Below are 17,425 nucleotides of genomic sequence, written 5' to 3' on the forward strand. Positions count from 1 at the left end.
ACCGCTGCGATCCTCGAGTCCAACCTATGACCAATCACCACCACGTCAACCACACCATGGCACTGAGTGCCACGTCCAGTCTTTCCTTAAACACCCCAGGGATGCTGACTCCCCACCTCCCTGGGCAGCCATTCCAGTGTCTAATCACCCTTTCTGTGAAGAAATTCTTCCTAATCTCCAACACAAACCTCTCCCTGTGCCGCTTGAGGCTGTGTTCTCTCATGCTGTCCCGGGGTGCCTTGAAGAGCCCAGCCTCTACTGGCTGCAATCTCCTTTCATGTGGTTGTACAGAGTGATAAGGTCACCCCTGAGCCTCCTATTCCCCAGGCTAAACACCCCCAGCTCCCTCAACAGCTCCTCACAGTACTTGTGCTCCAGACTCTCCACAGCTTCAAGAGCTTCTTCAAGGGCTCTGTTGCCCTTGTCTGGCACCTCAATGTCCTTCCTGAGTTGAGGGGCTCAGAAATGGTCACAGCACTCCAGGTGTGGCCTCAGCAGTGCAGAGCACAGGGGGACAATCACTGCCTGGTCCTGCTGGCCACAGCATTGCTGATCCAGGCCAGGTGCCATTGACCTTCTTGGCCACTTGGGCACAGCTGGCTCATGTTTAGCTGCTGTGGTCCAGCACCCCCAAGTCCTTTTCTTTTCTGGGCAGCTTTCCAGCCACTCTGCCCTCATCCTGTAGTGCTGCCTGGGGTTGTTGTGGGTGAAGTGCAGGGCCTGGCACTTGGTCATGTTGAATGTCATACCCTGGTCTCAGCCCATTCATCCAGCCTGTCCCGCTTTCTCTGCAGAGTGACAATTCAACCCCACTTGGTGTTGTCCACAAATATGCTAAACTTTGTGGTAAACTCAGTCCTCCCATCCAGACTGCCAGTAAACGGGACTGGGCCCAACACTGACCCCTGGGGACACTAATAGTTACCAGACAGATGAGGGGATTTGCCTGGAGGCTGGAAGAGGACAGATGTCAGGGCTTCCTACAAGCAGAACACAAAAGAGGACACCGGAAACTATGGGCCCATTAGTATTAGTCCAGGCCCTTGGAAAGTAGTGCAGTCTTCCAAGAAACTATCACAAAGCAAATTAAGCAGGTGATTAGGAAAGCCAGCACAGATTTACTATAGGCAAATCATGGCAGATAACACTTCTACAGCCAAATGACATTTTCTGCCTACATGGGGAGAGTAGTGAAGGTTGTTAACCTGGACTTCAGCAGAATATTTGACCATGCTTCTTGTGGCTGCCTCCTGGCCTCGTTCACATACACTGAAGGGGGGGATCTGTGGGATTGGTTGGAAATTGGCTCCCAGGCCACAGCAGAAGGCAGCAATCAATGGGTTTTATGCAGGCTGGCAGTCTGTCACAAGTGCTGTCCCTCAGGGAGCAACACTGGGTCCTACACTGTTCAAGAAATTACACTGGAAGAGGTTTCATCTTGATATGAGAATGAAATTTTTTGCATTGAAAACAATCAGTCATTGAAACAACCTCCCCAGGGACATAGTGAGGTCCCCATCACTGATGGTTTCCGAGATCCATTTGGACAGGGTGATAGATAACCTCATCTAGGCTCCCTTTCCCACAAGGGGTTGGATCAGATGGTCTTTCAAGGTGCTTTTCTGTTTGGGCTGGTTTATGATTTTGTGAACATCTTCAAAACAAGGTGATTACTCATATTTACATGAGTTAAAATAAAAGTTGAAATAAAATAAAAGGGCCTCCCAGGATTTTAATTATACATGGGGCTTGATTATACACATCGAGATGCCTTTCCTGAACAGTCACATTCCCCATGTGGGTGACCAGAGCAGTAACTGGGGAGAAAGCAAAGAAAAGGCCCTGGGGAACACCACAACCCCCTTCTATCTCAGAATTTTACTGCTCTGCCCAGTGGCAGGCCCAGGGCTGCCATGCTTTGTCCCCAGACGCCATTTTCTCCCACCTGACAGGCCCTTTGGCTCGGGACACTGAAGCCAGCTGGCTGTTTCACAGTTTATTCATTCTTCTCTGTGCTGGTTAATTAGAAAAGGTTATCATTAAATTGCTTCCTGATTAAGCAGCAGTGACTGCCATTAGTCAGAAGCTTGTCAGCCCGAGAAAAACAAGGCAGGCAGGAAGAGTGAGGTGCAACTCAACACACACCACAACCCTGGAGTGTTGTTCCTCACCTGCGAATCACACGCAGACATGAGCACACCACATGTACACAGGCACTTGCAAACACACCACTTTTAAAGAAAACCACAGGCTAAGGAGACATTTGAGTCCAGGGTTTTGTCCCAGCTTCTCTCAAGCAAAAGAAGAGGAGCATTTTTGCACATTCCAGGTCCTCTAGCTGCAGAGGATGCTTCCATGTTTGCTAGGAAAGGATGCACAGCCCCATGGTCTTTGTCCAGATCTTCTGCCTTTGCCCTTTCTTCCCCTGCAAGCCAGCAGACTCCAGGTGGCTACACAGCAGAGAGAGAAAGGAGCTGCTGAGAGACCTTTTTTCTCTCTCTCTTGTCGCACTTTAAACTGCCCAGAGCTAAACCAGATCCCAGTGTCACATATGAATGAGAGAGAGGGAACATGCAGAGCATAACCCCGCAACTGTTTCCAGCCACCTTCTCCCTGCCAGCAGCTATCCGGTTCCAGGTCTATGGCGATGGCTCCTTATGCTTTGAGACATCTTGTGAGGAAAAAACCCAACAACTTGGGAAGAGTGAGAAAAGCCCCATTCAGGGACTGTCCCCAGCTCATGCAAATGTTGAGAGCAGAGCATTGTTTGCAGAGAGCTCTTGCGTTGCACGGTCAGGCAGACACAGACAGACGTTGAAGCATTTGCTCCATATGGCACAAGTTCAGCGAGACACAAGGAACAGCCCGGCCATGCAGAGAACAGACCTACAAAATGAGAGGCCGCTTGCAAGCAGTTTGCTGGTGCACTCCAGGTGTCCTTTCAGTCAGAACATGCTTCCAGCAGTGGCTTGGACTTACCCTCCACATACTGGGTCAGGGGCAGAGATGCAGAGTGAAAATCCTGGGAGGACTGGGAGGGAGAGTGCACCCAGCGCTGCTGTAGAGGAAAGGTTCACATCCTTCCAAAGAAGTGCTCCATCGGTGAAAAAAATAAGGAAATGGGGTTCTCAGTGTTGTTCTTAACAGGATCATGTGGATCATGCTCTAAACTTCCTCTCATGGACTGGGCTGGCTGACTGCTGGCTCCAAATGAGCCAGAACTGCCTGTATTGTACATCTTACATAAGCAGCAGCTATTTTCTGAATTACAAGTCTCCCAAAACTCCAGAGCCGTTCTGTAGTCTCATGGATTATCCTTTGAAGGATCTGGGGCTACTCTTTAGGGGTCCTACTAATGTCATATTGAAAATATTTGCCCCATTTCACCACTTTGCCAACATACCTTTGTGGTTCTCCACATGAACAGAGCTGGCTTCCTTCCTCCTGGATGTGTGGCCAGCCTGCACTCTCTGTTGGGGCTGAATTGCATGCAGGGCTGCTGTGTGTAGCAAAGCCATCCAACAGAGAACTGGAAATCAGCCCAGGCTAAAGGTCTTGAGATGCCTCAGTTTCTGGTAGGGTTTTGGTAGCCCACACTGAGCTCAGAGACGTAACAACCAATGCTCAGTTGCACCAGTCTTTGACCAGCTGTGGAGAACTTGTAGTTGCACCTTCTAAATTAAATTAATTCCATGTTATCAGTTCCTACCCAGCTAATCTACTCAAGTGGTTGGGTTGGGGACATATAGGTCACATTTTAAGAAAAGGTTGTGGTGCAGGACAGTCAGAGAAAGGACTCTGGACTGTCAGAGCTTGTTCCAGTTGGAGAAACCTTTCTTTTGGGCTGCTAGAATACTCTGACCTGAATACTCTTTACAAGACCTGTCCTCTGCAGGCTGTGGGAGTTGTGCTTCCTCTGCTCAGGTTTGGGATCCTCAAGGAGGTCAAAGCTGCCTAATGGGGAACTCAAGCCCTGGGCTTGGAGGGCCAGCATGTGCTTGGGTTTGGGGAGGTGCTGACCCTGCATCCCCTACCATTCCCTGGATTTCTTTTCTTAGACAGCTGTTAATCCCCTCTACTTTCCCTCTGCCATTGAGGCACGTCAAGGACCATGGCCTCTCAGCCCATTTGACAGCTCAGGCCCTTTCCCTGAACATCTCTGTAGAACTAAAGACAAAATTTGACTTTGCTGAATCCTGCTGTCCTTGAAACTCTTATGAAAGGGCATCTGCAGGGGCTTTTCTGGGAGTTTTTCTAGCATGAGAAGGTTACTCCCCTCCTCTGACTGCCAGCTCAGTGAAGACCACTTCTTTTTCCCTGCTTTTTGGCCAGCTGGTGCAAGAAAAATTAGTCACCCTCCATTCTTTTGAAGTAGCCTCTTTTATCTACACAGCTTGTTCTTCCCTGGCATGCTGAAGCCTTCCTGCTCTTGTTTATAGCACAATCCCTCCAACAGATTGCAGGGTCTCTTTTCTGCCTTCTGTCCTTCTTGGCTGGATTCCCCTCCATAGCTCCAGTCCAGAGCAATGGTCTGCACAGCACATGGCCCCGCTTCACTGCCAGGCCACTGCCTCACAGAGCTGCTGCAAAGCTCAGTCTACTCCTGTCTTTTGTGTGATGCAGCCCAGGTGTGGGGGGCAGCTCACTGGCACCCAGAACAAAATTTTAAAAGATAAAAAACCCCCACATCCTACACTGATACTCAAATAGTGTTTCCAAAGTCTCTGTGTCACCAGCATTTAACACAATATGAGCTGTGATGAAGTGGGGTGAGGGCACTGGCAATGTAGACTCTCCAGTATCTTATGCTTAAGACTGGAGCAGAGCACACCCCTCTGCTCTACATGACTGGTTGGGGGTTTTTGTTCAGATGCTCAACAGAACTTTATCTTTGTGAAACACAGTTGAACTGGCAGAAGAGTCCAAAGTTAGAAGGAAAAGCTTGTGTGCACACAGAGACAATTTAACTGCACAAGCTTTATTTCTCTAGGAGATGAGGCTAAACAAACCAAAGTTGCATTCCTAGTTCTATTCTGGAATAGAATATGGCCTGGTTTTTAGGCTCAGGATAAGCAGCTAATCCTATGGCCTTGTATTTATATTGAGATTTATATGGCCTTGTATTTATATTGGCCAAATATTGAGATCCTGTTTGTTGAAGCTAGCCACAGTTCTCTGCCCTTTCTCCTCTTGGTACATAAGAGACCCAAAGATGGAGATATCCTTTAAGCAGTAGAATCAGAGGTCACTGATGTGGTATTACACCAATGTAATATAAATAGTCCTTTGCTCTTTCACAGGAGCAGCATCTTTCCTTGAAGGATCTCAAAGGATAATCCAGACCAAAAGGAGTTGGCAAAGCACCTCTGGAGTTCTGTGGGATGCAAGGTCTGGTGCCAAGGAGTCTTCTGAGAGGTAGACCCAGACCTGTGGCATGCTCAAGACTTTCCTAAGAGCCCTGAGCTTACAGTGGGTTCAGATACAATTGTTGGCCATCCTCTGCTGTGGCTTAGATGGGAGCAGCGTAACAGCACTCCTTGAATTAGGAATGCGGACTCAGCAGAGGACTCTCTTGTACACCAATCTTCACTCAACCAATGATGCAGGAAGGTTGCTCTCATGTTAGAAACCTCAGTGAGTGCAGTTCTTGGAAAGTGAGCCAGAATCTGGCCTTGACAAACAGCATGCTTAAGAACATGCTCAACTTGAAGTGTGTGCTTAAGCTTGTTAAGCCTGCTCCTTCAACAGAGAAGATTTTCCTTTGTGTTGGGAGTCTCATCTGCTACAGAAGAGGGGAAGTCACAAAGTGATTTGTTTGTTATATTTTGTATAGCAGCCTGATCTAGAAAACACTTGCTGTCAGCTGCAGTATCTTACTACCAGCTTGTCTCAGTGATTTCCACTGGGCTCCATGGGATAGCAATTATTCCACAACAGGGAGTGAAGTGTCAGGGCAGTGTGCTTGGAAGGTACAGCTGCAATCTGCCCATACGTCTCTTACTCTGAACAACAAGGGTCATAGGCAATGGGAGTGCTTTATTTAGGGAGGGCATTTCCCCTTTCTGATCATAGTAAAAACCGTAATAGCCAGATCCTCAGAAAGAGCCATAAAGGTTCTGTTTAAAAGAATGTGACTACAGAAAGCAGATGCTCATCAAGTTAAATAAGGAATTTAATTAGCCAGCATTTTATCTTGTTTTCAGCAATATGATGACAAATCGCATCTTAATAAAATAACATTAGGGAGCAGCACAATTCCAGTGCTTCAGGAAATGAGAAGCAGTATAAGTTATAGGCCTGTTCCCACTGAAGAAGTCGTTCCCATTCAGAAATCTGATATGCTGTAAAGATGGACAGTGTTTTAGCAAAATGGTCCTCTGGAATTTAGAAGGATTTACATGACTTTTGGCTTTAAAAGGCTTAATACAGGGTGGTGAGGGAGAAGGAGTGGCATGAATAGTTCAATGCACTGGTAATGCAATTAATATTTCTTTATTGCTGTGGTGGCACAGGTATGCAGGGTTCTTCACTAGTGAGAAAGTTGTACTTTCTTCAGTGGGGCTATAAATAAACATAGATGTTATACACTGTACAGTAAGTAATGAATTTAGTGTTTGTCATGTAGTCAAATATGTCAAAATTCAACTATAAGCTCTCATTTGGTATTTTGTGTAACTTACTGATTCTTGCCTAACACTGAGAAAGGTTCATGAAGGATCCATCGAAGGTTTGCTCATAACCTGGTTTAAGAATTGCAAAAGTTTGTCTAAGCTCAACTTCTGGGACCCAAGAAAATACTGTTGTTTGGAATACAGTAAAAAGGATTACAAAGCATAAGAATGACAACAATAACAGATGAGGAGAATTAGCTTAATTATACAAGAATAAAGGAGCTACTTCTCCCATTCAGCATGGCTGTCTGCTGAATCCTTCCTTTTGTCTGTACCAGGGGTCAGACCCATGACAGATGATGTGATTATCACATAGCTGTCTACTATAAAATGCACATTTTGATCCTAGATGATATATTGAGGCAATACATTTCCCTTCCTGATCATATGTTTTAACAACAGTTATTTCTGATGGTCTGTTTGACATTTTCCATCTTTCATATTCCAAAGTTGCTCCATAGAGCAACTATTCATATTGCTCCATAGAAAGGAGAAAAGTGCAAGAGTTGTCTGAATGGATCTCTTTGCGAGGGTGCACACACACAGAGACAGTACAAACACTGAGTTTATGGAATCAAAGACAGTCGGTGCAGAAGTGTGGGTTGGGAGTGGGTCTCCTCTTTTAATAGGCAAGAAGTTCCATTTAAGATTATCTTGCAGGAGGTTGATTGAAGACTGAGTTTGAAAGAGTGAGGTTTTCTCTTCTCTCGGTGGAAAAAAATTGAAATGTATTGACCTGGAAGATCCAAGCTTGGAAACAGCAGCCGGGTTTTCAGCAAGTCCCTTGATTCTTTCCCTGCTGACCATCTGGATTCACTGTAACACAGAGAAATCAAGCACTTCACTGAGGTCAAGTGAAGTTTGGCAATGGCCACCATTTCCATGTAATTTTGCCAGGATGGGGGGTGCTGCTCTGTGGTCCAAGAGCACTGCTGGATGTCAAGGTCTGTAAGCAGTAGTGGGTGTGACTTCTCATTTGCAGAGCTGTTTGCAGAATCAGACCCTAGGCCCTCCTGGAGCGAATTGTGAAGCAATGCACAAATCAAATCAAGATGCTGAATGAGATTGCATCATGGCACAATATCATGCTGACAGAATTTGAGGCTAAAAGCAGTGACACTCATGTCCTGCAATGTCTAATGCATCATATGGTTGTAAAGTGACAACTGAGTCCTGGAGGACAAAGACTAACCCCCGTGTGCCCTGCAAATACTTTCCAGTCCACAGACAAGTTAAAGACCAGGTCTTGAAAATCTTCTGATCAGTGCCTGAACTTGATCTCTTAACAGCAGAACAGGTAGTTCCTTCTGAATCTGCAGATACTGTCAGATTTTATTCATGGGCATGACACCTTGTAGTATTAATGTTCCTTGTGGATGCAACCAACTTTTTAAAATAGATTTTCCACACTTTCATTAATTACTTAATTGGCACACAGTAGTATAAGAATTGAAATGTTTTCCTATAGGGCAGTCATACTTTAGACAGGCATCAAGCTATTTGCAAGCTGAATTAAAAAAACTGGGAAAAGCTTTTTTAGTTGTCCCTGCTTCATCCCTAATTTCAGCAACAAAGCTGATATATTGCCAAGTACTGATCCCACTGCCTGGGATTTGTCCAGGTTGAGAACTTATTAGTGTTTATTTGAGGGAAGAGGGAGAGAGAGGGAGAACACAGCTTGTATAAATCAGATTAAAGTATTGACAACTCCTAAGCAATGCTCATTCCAGGAACAAGTTCACTTTGTGATAACACCACTGCTATAAAAGAATTGCATTTTGAATGCATGCCACTCTGCAAATACCTCATGGGTCATGAGTTCTTGAGGCTTAGCTACTAGAAGAGAAAACAAGATTGCTGAAAAAGTTAAATACGCTACATGGAGATTGTGTGAATGATTTAAGATGTGGGAAACCTAACAGCCAATGGACCCTGCTCTAGTTGATGATTCAGAGCCATCTTGGATTAGAGTAGAGTAGAAATTATTACAGATGATACACACTACATGAAAAAATCCAGGTCTTGGCCCAAGCCTAATGAGCAAAGAACTCCACTCCGTGCCATGATTAACCTAGGCTTGCACATTTCAGTGGGAAGGCATGGTTAACTGCAAACCTAAAAGTACAAACTCCTGTCTCTTCTCTCAATGTGGCTGCTGGATGTCACAACCATGAAATATAATAGTCAGTGTGTGTTAAGAGTCCTCCTCGCTGCCTGGTCCTCAGGTAATGTACGTCTGTCTTTGATTTCAGCCACGGAACTCAGCTCAGGCTGCAGGCACTGGTGCTTTTCTCTTGGGAGCCCTCAATGCACTCAGCAGCAGGGCAGTTTTGCCACCAGTGTTGAGTATGGGCTTGGCTTCCTGACTGTCACCCTGGCGTCTTGTATCAACACTAAAAAGCTCTATGTTATTTTTATTTGACACTTTTTTTAATTGCCACAAAGCAGAATGAATATGGGGAGCAATGGATAGCAGGGTAGTAGCAAGGAAAGGGGACAGCTACAGTTGCAAGTAGAGAGCCTTTCAGTGCCTCTGCCGGTATCCCAACCCCTTTCCCCATCCCTCTTTCACACACACATAGAGGCAGTTGAGCAGTGGCAGATGGGGAAAGAGAATAGATAAATAAAAGTGTCAGCAGGACGGATTGATTTGCACTTGTTCTCCTTTCATCTCTCTGCATATGTCTGCTGGTATGTAAAGATCACACAAGCAAGGGCCTTAGCAACGACCTGGAAAATTTATATCACTGAACATAAAAATGAATCAAGAAGAAAAATGTAGGAAGGAGGTGGTCAGGGAAGAGAAAAAAAGGAGATTAATTTTTTTTCCCTTGTACATCAGGATTTCATTGGGACAGTGATTTTACGGGATCATGTGGTAACAGTGCTACTGCAGGTCCAGCTCTGCTTCAGTGAAAAGAGACCATGTGGGCAGTATCCTGTGCTGAGATCCCTTGAGGTTTTGGTCCTTTGCTGCATAAATGAGAGTTCCCCAAATGGCATCAGAGCCAGTCAGGGGTAGGCTCAGCAGCAGAGTCCCAACACATGATGGCTTTAGACAGAAAAGACTCCATCTCTCTCTGCACGTTCCCATGATACCCAGGAGGATCTAACAGTATCTCCACATACCCAAACAACTTTAGGGAGAGCAGAATACATCTCAGTGTACTCTGGGCCAATTCTCCTGTGATTTACCAGTTTTTCATTAAGTCTTGATGCTTAGCATGGAAATCATACCCAGGATCACAGGCGGGTTCAACAGTGGAATAAGGTTCAAATTCGGTCTGTGTTTTATGCACAAAAATCTTCATTTTTAGAAAACGGTGGAAACATTTTTCCTAAGGCACCATTCTCCAGGGCATCCTTGCCTCCTTCTCATTGCTAGTTTCTACACAAATGCAGGATCTCTGGTGCTTAGTCACTCTACTGTTCCTGCTGTTTACTGCCTCCAAAGGGCATAATTCTCTGCTTAGGAGACCTTTGGAAGTTGCTGCGGAGGAGCCATGAGCTGTTGTCATCCCGTTTCCAGGGGGCAATAAACAGCAGCATTCAAGCTTCCATGGAAGAGAGATTCTGTGATTACTCAGTCATAAAAAGAGGGAAGAAAAACAGAGATATATTGCATGTGTTCATACTTGCACATCACACAAGGATGTGCAAATTGCTCTTGAAGAGAGCCATGCTATGAGGTAAAATAGTTCCCTACATAGCGCTTTGCTGCTGACTCCAAGGATGAATTGTCTTGCCTGTGCCTCAGTTTCCCAATATAAATCAAAGGGGCTGTAGCTCTTCCTATCTAGCTTATGTTCTTTCAGGGCCAGGAATCAATTTATGTCCTTACAGGGCAGGTCAGGCAGGCAGGGTTGTGAGTTTGGGGATGATGCAGGGAGAGAAGTGTTTCCTGGGATTGACAGCTTGTGTTTTCCCCCTCTTCTTGAATGAGAGCACATTTGTCTGGGAGGAAGATCTAGAGAGACCACACTAGTCTTAAGATGGAAAGGGCTAGTTTTAGAGCCCACCACCACAGTCATCTGCATTGTGACCTGAGGGTTAAGAAACATCACCAGAGAGAGCCCAAATCTGTTAGGAAGGAAAGCCCGTTTAGCAGCATGGAAGTGATGCCTACAGGCAGACACTGGCTCAGCAGCCAGTGCTTTCGAGGGTTTCCTTTTAGGGTCTGTGAGACTGAATATTTCAGTCTACTGGGACCAAGTCATTAGGAGCTGCATGACCCCACAGACTAGAGATTTCCAGCTCATCAGCATTGAGGGTTCATCCCACAGGGAAACTCAGGCACTCACCACCTTTATGGAGATGTTCAGCTTGTGGCAGAATCCATCCCTAAAATGCTCCCCCACAATAAAATGTAATTACAAAACTCTTTAACTACATAAGCTTCTAAATTAATTATCTTGGCAAGAAAATGTGTATGGTTTTGAAATCTCCCTTTAATTAACATAAAGTGCATTAGGAAGCAGTAGATCTGGGCCATCACTTGGATGTAACAGTCTCTCATTTTATGTGCTCCTGAGGCCCTAGGAGAGTGTCAATGCAATGTTTAAGCTCCCTGTCAAATACTGTGTTTGGGCCACATGCAAGGCCAAGACCTTCTTTTCAGAACAAACTTTCTGAGGTACTATTGGGAGATGCTCCTTTGAAATGCAATTGTCGAAAATCAATTCCTGTTTCCATGGGTGTAAATCCACTACCTTTTCCCACTCACCACTCTTCTATTTCCCTCTGCTTTCATTGTCTGCACCATGCCACCTCTGACAGCCCTGCCTTTAAATCCACACTCCTCTCTTCCTGATGGAGCCTTCAGCTCATTCATTAGCAGACACTGCATTTGTCCCTCGTGCAAAAGTGCGGGGAGAGGTCTCCAAGGAGAGCAATACCTGCCAGTGGAACCTTTGTGCACTTACTAGGGACAGTTGTGAGCTTTCCTGTGTTTCTGGTGTGTGTTGGAGCATATTCAGGGCAAGAGAGAGAGACAACACAGTATCTTAGGCTGTGGGTCAGCCCAGTGTTTTGTGCCTGACATTTCCAGGCAGATGTGGAAGCCTACTGCTGCCTTCTGTGAAAATGATGTGGAGCTGGTGCATGTGGTGGGTAATTCTTCAGCACAGGGAGACACTAGGATATCCTCCTGCAATGTTCTTCAGTGTACCTTTCTCTGATCTCTAGTGTCCCTGCTCTTCTCAAGACCCATTTTATGCAATAAAGATTGCTTAGGAGACACCTAAAAAAGTCTTCTCAGGTCTGAGACTTGGCCTCTGCCAAAATGGAAACTCACTACCACTGATGAAACTAAGCAGATTACTGGCTTGTAAGCAACTTCATTACCTGCACTGTACTTATGGAGCATGTGTTTATCTGCCTGCTGATCCAGAAACAAGCTGCTGTAGATGGGGAAGTTATCTGGGCAGCCTAAGATGTTAAATCCTAAGATACAAATTGGTAAGAATTTGGGGAAACAGTCTCAAATATCCAAATGTTCATTATACTGAAGGAGAACTGTAGCTCAAGAAGGATGTTAGCTCAGCACACAATTCACTGGATTCATAGGATTAATCTCCTGGACATCCTGGTGTGGTGTCTCCATTTATTACCCCTTTATGCCAGGTGCAGGTCCTCTTGAGGGCAGACATTCAATCTTCCCATACAAAACTGCTACTTTTTCCTTGAGTATGGCAGTGTTGTGCCAGATGATGGTCCTAGGGGGAATATCCTCACTCTTACTGTGTCTGCTGATGAATCCTGATAATTAAGCAAATGCTGGGTGACATGCTAGATCCTTTCTGTTCACCTGGATTTGAAGAGCATGGAATATCTCTCAGAATTAGCCCCTAATGGGCTTGTTTATAATACTGGTTTTTCTCTAAATCCTGTCAGAAAAGTGTAAGCTAGTTCTAGGACTATTGCGTGTCACTGAAATAACATACATCTGAGAATCCAATTAGACACTTGAAACAAATTTGGCTTCACTTAGGAGACTAATGGAAATATCCAAGGGACCTTTGATTGTATATTTTCTTTCCTTTTTTTAATGTCTAATTTTCAGGTCCTTTTAGGCTTGGGATTTCATGACAATTACTACATTCCTGGATAGTTAAATGCACTCAGCATTTGGCTGAATGCCTTCTGAAGATATCCTGAAACACACCATCTATTGCAGCTGCTCTATTCCAGTCACAGTTCTGACTAGTCATCCGAGGGGACAAGGAATTCCTTTTGTAGGAGGTAGTGTAGGACTTGTTACCAGGAAAGCTCCATGTTTGAAGTTGTCTAGTCCTGAAGAGAAGTGCTGTGGCACTGCAAGTTTGAATTTTAAATCCAGAGCCTAAAGGAGGAAAGGTGGGGGCTGTCCTCATCAGTAATAGTAACTTCTCACCCACATTCTCCTGCACATTGACTGGCCTCAAGCCTGCTTGTAGAGAAAGCTCAATAAAACAAAGACATGGACTTCTTCCTGAACCTAGGGAAAAAAAGATGTGCAGTTGTACTTTGCTTTGCTTGGGGTCCTGTTGCTGGACATACCTGATTTTTCAAAAAAGAACCAATCCTTTTCTGTCCCCTTTGTAGAGAGCAAGCTGCCATGGAAATAGAAAAATTTGCTCTGTATCATCTCAGAGACAGACCGCGATTTTTGCAGGAGGAGAGCAAGTGGAAGTTCAGTCCCTGCCTGGGGAGAAGGCAATAGCACAGGAACTCCCAGCGTGTGGAGTGCGATGGCTTTTGCTCCAGTCCAAGACAGCAGATACACCAAGGCACAAAACTCCAGAAATTATTTGTGATCTCTGAGAAGCTCATTCCAATCAATATATGGATTATTTCTGAATGTTTAGAAGATGCATAACCCCCACCGTCTCAGCCCAGCTTTCCAGCAGCAACATCCTTTGCATCAGCACATTTGTAACTGCCCAGAAAGAAAGAAAGACCAAAAAAAAAAAAAAATGACAGAGCTCCATCTGGCCCCTGGCTGCATCTGCCCACAAGCTTCCTCAGCTGAGTTATGGTAATTAATCACTTGAGATTTATTTAATATCTCTGTCCGGGAAAAAGAACTGGGAAGTCTGGCTGTGACAAGCAATCAGAGGGTACTCAGCTGATGAGCAGCTCCCCATCACTGAGAGAGCAGTAGGACACTTCAGTGTATTGGATTTAAGTGATGGTTTGCCAGAGGGATGGGGCCCACGCCACAGCAATCAAAGCTCCTCTGCACCATTAAGGAGCTGTAAGTGGAGCAGGAGGCGAAGTGCAGCTATTGACCGAGTAGGTGGGCATGAAAATGGGTTTAGGTAACTGTTTACTTCCTGAGAGATGGAAAACACAAAGGAATGTTTCCCTGGAAGCTTTCTGGCTCCCTGATCCTCTCTGTCCACATCAGCATTTATATTGTCTGTCTCTCACATGCTTGTGCACAATGACCAGTGTGCTGAGTTCAAGCCATTCAGCTGCAGTCCACATAATGCTTTCCTGCTTGCATTTGTCCTCTCACTATCTCTGCCATTTTTTTAAAATTACTGAACTAACAACATTTAAAAAATATAAAATTTTGCTGATATGATTTATATCAGGCTGCCACACAGGCAGATCAAGTACTGATGCAGCTCTAGCCACTCTTTTTCTTCCTTCCTCCACCCCCTCTGCACTGAGCGATGGCTTGCACAGAGAGGTGAAGAGGAGGCACATGAATAGCAATACTTTTTTTGTCCTTGTTGAGGGAGTAGCTAAGGGCAAATGGGCCCACACTGTGCTTTAGATAACCAGTGTTAGAGTGTCTGCTGTGAGACTGACCTGCAGCCTGACACCGGAATCCTTCTCTAACAAACAGGCCTGCAGGTCTGTGCCAGGATGCCTGGACATCTCCCCAGTCTGATTTCCCAGTCAGTAGCTTGGATGTAAGCAACCAGCAACCAGTTCTCCACTCTTAGCTGATTGAGTCACGTGGTTTTTCTTCCTCTTTCTGTACCTGAGGAGGGCAGAGGTAGAGTCTGTCAGAGCTGATGCCTCCCATACTTACCCTCCCTGTGTTAACCTCTTGCCTGTCAGTGGACTCAAGAGAAAATGGATCAAAACTCCCAGAAACAGGCCCTTTTGCAAAAGAAGGTGCTGCCCATCATTTGCTGCACGTTGCTTCCTAAGCAAAATTAGGAAGGCTGAAGTCTCCTCCTAACAGCTCCAGACTCTCACTGGGATCTCACCAAAGTGTCTGGGGCCAGCTCTTTCCAGTGCAAGCATTTTAAGGCATCTTGATCCATACCAAGGGGCCTGAACGCAGCACCCAAGTGTGAAAACATTGGCAGCTGTCCCATTTACCAAAACAGGAATAATAGTACCCACTCACCTCTGGGAAGCATATGGAGCACCTCTGACTTATTATTTGTTTTATTTATTTTGTCACATATATCAGCCATTCAGCTCTCTGGGTGCACAGCCCATACATTAAAACCCTGAGTATAACACAAAGATCTCCTCTACCATGAGAATATCTTTTCTGTAAAACCAGGCATGGGCAGGAGGGAAGGATGAAACAAGCAAAAGATGACAACAATATATTTTTCTCCAATTCTGTTATTGATGGAGCCATTCTGAAAATGTTGGTGACATCAAGACAAGAGAATGGGAGCAATAAAGAGCATGGGAGGTGGTGGTAGAAAACCATCCTGGAGCATGGACACAGAGACTCAGCCTCTAGCCAGCCTGTCTCTCACACAGGAAGTCTTTAAAATGCTCTTTCCATTATTATTTCTCTAATGACCCCATTAGACACGTATGAAATTCTGAGAAGCCTTAAATATGTTGTAGACAGCCACACTGGCAAATCTGCCCAGCTTTTCTGAGGAATGACAGGTTGCACTGATGAATGTTTTAAAGCATCCCAATGTGTAATTTATTTCCTGGAAATTAATTGCATGTGCTGGTTTCATTTTCCTGTAGCAAATAATCAGCTCCTTTTTAATTAGGTAACAACATAGATTCCTCTTCTAATCATGACATGATGGTTTATGCACATCATATCTTTTTCTATGTGAAACAATTTCAGATCATTGTCTAGGGTTCAGTACAACTTTTAAGAGACATGAGATTATTTATCAGTGGTATTGCCTAGGTCACTGCCAATGAAGCCCTGGTACACAAGAGCAGCTAGAGAACCCAGACTGGGCATTGGTGCGTGCAATAGCCTCCTGAAGGAAAAGATTAAGAAAGAAACCCAGCTGATTTCATGCCTGAAATTTCAATGGCATTGACACAATATCAGATCGAGGTGCCAAGAGGTGTGTGCCATCTTGCACGTATTCACTGGTCTCTGAGCTGAGACACTGCACTGACATTAACCATGTTGCATATACTGTATCAATACTACTTGTGGTCCACGTCAAACTCAGTACCTTTGTCAGCTGTTCCAGCTGCAATGACAAATACCAAGTCCCAGTGGAAAGCTAAGTTTCCCTTTGCATTCAGCGCCTGCATGGGTCTGCATGGACACACAGAGCAGGATTGGGTGGGGAAAGCCACTTCTGCTGATGATTGCAGAGAAAAGCTAATGGCTTCCAGCAGCTGCTACTTAAAATTTTCACACAGGCTGAGAGAGTAAAAACTATTGGCCTTGGCATCCATTCATTACTTGCAGCAAAACTCTAATTAAGCAATAGTGTTCAGTCATATTTACCGTCCGCTGGGCTACAAGGAACTCATATTTCTACTGAAATACATGCTACTGAAACAAAACAAATCTATCAGCAAAAAAACGCTGCTCGAGTAAAATGCCATAATAATATCCTAGCTATTAGACCGTGAAATTCTCTGCAACAAAGTAATCTGCTAGGGAAAAGTTTGTTGGTGGGATTTCGGCTTCCTGCTGGGAATGTGTAAAACCCCCACCACTGCCAGAGACATCGCCGCACTCCGCGGCCTCTGCCTCCTGCCCCTGCAAGTTCCCGTGTGTCACAGGGCCCCGCAGCGGCCGGGGGAGGCGGAAACCCGCCTGGTGCGGGCACCTTCCGGGTGCCCCTGGGCGGCGGGACCGCGTCCCGCAGGGCCAAGCAGGGCCGGGGCGGGCCGGGCAGGGCCTGGGGCGGGCCGGGCCGGGCGCGGGGCGGGGGCGCAGCGCCGGCGGAGCCTCGGCGGGAGCCCCGCCCCGCCCCGCCCGGCGGAGCTGTCCGCGCCCCGTGGTGCTGAAGCCGCAGCGCCCGCCCAGCCCCGTCCCCGCCCCTCCTCCCTTCCTCCCCGGCGTGGGCTCTCGCAGGCAGCCGGCAGCCCGGGGCATCAAAGGTTGGGAAGGGCTCCATTCCTCACTTTGATTCTCCCCCTCGCACCCCGCCTTTTTGCTTCTTCTTTCTCTCTCCCTCCCTCTCTTTTTCTCTTTTTTTCTTTTTTCTTTTTTTTTCCCAAGCCGGGGGAGGGAGAAGAGCGCGGCCACGTCCCACCCCTCCCTTCCTGCAAATCCCCGCTCGCACTGCAAACAATCTGCCTTCCCCATTGCATCCAGGGAGATAGCAACAGCAACATCATCACGGCAAGCAGGATGGAAGAGCGGAGAGGAGGCTGCTGCTGAGGGAGGAAGGCACACACGCACACACCAGCTCGATGTTGCCAAAGCGGTAGGAACCGCACGAAAAATAAGCCATGCTGCCCCATGTGTCTGGCGCATTGTGCTCCATCCGAGCCTTTTAGGAGGAAGAAGAGAATTATCTGCTCCGATTTTTTTCCCTGCCAGCTAGAGTGCGACAGACTTGCGATGGTTGAATGTC

General features: G+C 46.0%; 1 protein-coding gene across 2 annotated transcripts in view; it reads left to right on the top strand.

The window, feature by feature from the left end:
• The window catches only part of ERCC3 (ERCC excision repair 3, TFIIH core complex helicase subunit), a 387,208-nt gene that overhangs the window by 73,893 nt on the left and 295,890 nt on the right, over nt 1–17,425 (top strand). The window lies entirely within an intron of this gene.

The sequence above is a fragment of the Prinia subflava genome, chromosome 6 (assembly GCF_021018805.1).
Source record: "Prinia subflava isolate CZ2003 ecotype Zambia chromosome 6, Cam_Psub_1.2, whole genome shotgun sequence".
In the NCBI taxonomy this organism is placed as follows: Eukaryota; Metazoa; Chordata; class Aves; order Passeriformes; family Cisticolidae; genus Prinia; species Prinia subflava.